We start from the raw sequence: 2,478 nt of genomic DNA, 5'->3' as shown, positions 1-2,478 counted from the left end.
CAATAGCATAGACATAAAAACCTTTTAGCAAAAAGTAAATTTGTTTAACATACTTTATGTTGTTAAACCATATTTTGAGGCAGTTACATGTAGAAAACATCACATCCCTTTGTTTATGTAAATATTATCAGGGTATTTGGTAGCTCTACAGCTTCCCAAATATGGCCAACAAGCATACTTCTAGGGGAATTGTGAACGCATAACTGCTTCAACCATTTTCAAAATTCTTTAAACGATGACCCTCAGAACAATATTTTGATACTAAGTTCTCACAAGACTCATGAGTTTGGGAACATTATTTATACTAATTTCATTTGTTTTACCATCCGAAATTCTCCTATATATGAACTCCCATGTCTCCAAAGCTATATGAGTACACACACATCACTGCAAAATCACAAATCATTATATGGTCAATGTAGACAGCAAAATAATACTCTCACCATTGCAAAATGAACTAAAAGCAGTTAACTTATTTTGGAACAAAGAAAGTATATGACAACTAGCCCGTGCGTCGCACGGGTTTGCGACTAGTACTATTAAACCTTAGCCCCTGGCAGGCCCAGGCCGCACGCGTCGAGCAGCCGCTGCGGTAACTCTCTCTGTTGCCGCGTAGGACCGTTGGTGGCGCCGGCGGCGCAGCGAGTGGAGCGACGGCGTCTCCCGCCGACCACGTGCATCACGGGGTGGGGCAGCGGGCGGTGAGCAGGTTCGCCCCTCAGCTTGCCGCAAAGCTCTGTTTCCAGGGCGGAGCGGCGTCGGAGCTTGCCGCAAACTCTGTTTCTCTTTCCGGGGTGGTACAGCATCGTCTTCTTGCGGTGGCGACTCCGTGAGGCCTCCGGTGCAAGCCCAGGTTTGTTCCCCAGATCCTTGGTCCAAGCTCCCAACTCTTAAACTTAGGAATGGAGAACTGTGACTGAGTTGGCAGATTTTCGATGTGGTCGCAGCAGGTTTGTCATGTCGACGTTCGCCGCCGTGTCCGTCCTTGACGGCGACAAGCCGTGCTCTTGCGTAACATCGGGCGTCGGCGCGCGCCAGTGCCGGCGCGAGCAGCGTGTAACACCTGCTCGTGGTCAAGGGCTACTCTGGTATAAAAAAAGAGTTGCCCAACGGCGAGAGCTGGTGCACTGAATTGTTCAGGGTGGGAGGCCATGAGTATTCCATCGAGTACTATCCTAATGGCGCAAACCCAAACTGTGCCGACTCCATTTCGCTCGATATTACCCATTTATATGACGAATATGTCGAAGAGGGTGTGGAGGCCAAGTTCAGTTTCAGTCTCGTCGATGACGTCGAGAAGCAGATGCCGACGTACATCCGTGCGACTCGTAAAACCCATGACTTCCGCAGATGTGACCTTGTTGGGGTTGCCACAAGTTCATGAGAGAAGCTGCCCTTGAGCGATCAGCCAGTCTAAAGTCTGATTGTTTCACCATCCGGTGTGATATTGTGGTGTGCAAGGACAACACGCCAGATGCCATTGGCTCCGGCACCGGTACCGAGGTTCTCCTGCCTGACATGCACCAACATTTTAGCGATCTCCTTCGGAATAAGGTGGGTGCTGATGTGACATTCGAGGTCGGCGGCAAGACGTTCGCTGCACACCGGTGTGTGCTCGCTGCCAGGTCTGAAGTGTTCATGGCGCACCTCTTTGGCACCGCTACGTCCAATGTCATACACATCACAAATATGGAAACTAAAGTGTTTAGGGCTTTGCTTTGCTTCATCTACACAGACTCTTCTCCTGAGATGGAGGACATCATGGAGGAGGATGAAATGCCACGAGTTGTGGAACAAGGACAAGTAGAGAAAGTTGTGGACAAGAAAATGTCAGAAGTTGCGGAGCCAACACAAGAAGAGGCGGTAGAGGATGAAATGCTTCTGCAATGGCTGCAAGACTTGTTTGTGGCGGCAGACAGATACAATCTCCAGCGGCTCAAGTTCATATGTGAAAAGCAGTTGTGTGAGCATGTAGGTGTGAGCTCGGTGGTGTCCACTCTTGCTCTAGCCGAGCAGCACCACCGCCATGGATTGAAGGAGGCATGCTTGAAGTTTATCCAAGTCCTATCTCCCTCGTGTTTGCAGACACTAATGGCTACTGATGGCCGGGGCATATAGCTACGACCTACCCCTCTGTTTTGTACGAGCTCATTGCCATGCTTGCTTCAAACCAGCGGAAATGACACTCTGGTATGCATGTTCTTCAAGTGACACTCTTTTGCATATATAGCTCATCCTATATCGATATTGTAGTTTGTTCGTTTTGCTTCTAATTGTCTCGTCAGACATTGCATGTATGCTGAATTAGAAAAATCCAACATATTGGTATATTGTCTCTTCGTGTGAGGAGGAGGAGAGGTAACGGGAGGGAGAGGCGGCTAGGGTTTGGAGTGGCCAGCCCCAGCGCCCCTTCCCTCTTTATATAGGGGTGAGGGAGGGGCCGGCCAGTCCTAGCCCTCCTCCAAGGGAGGGGTGGCG

The 2,478-nt window shown here is 49.6% G+C and overlaps 1 pseudogene; it reads left to right on the top strand.

Annotated features, from left to right (window-relative positions):
• The first annotated feature begins 950 nt into the window (after positions 1-950).
• LOC123176666 (BTB/POZ and MATH domain-containing protein 2-like) lies at positions 951-2,183 on the top strand (annotated as a pseudogene).
• The last annotated feature ends 295 nt before the right edge of the window (positions 2,184-2,478 follow it).

Source organism: Triticum aestivum, unplaced genomic scaffold (genome assembly GCF_018294505.1).
Source record: "Triticum aestivum cultivar Chinese Spring unplaced genomic scaffold, IWGSC CS RefSeq v2.1 scaffold100321, whole genome shotgun sequence".
Taxonomy (NCBI): Eukaryota; Viridiplantae; Streptophyta; class Magnoliopsida; order Poales; family Poaceae; genus Triticum; species Triticum aestivum.
The sequence above is the reverse complement of the archived record's forward strand: the minus strand, read 5'-3'. Positions and strand labels throughout refer to the sequence as shown.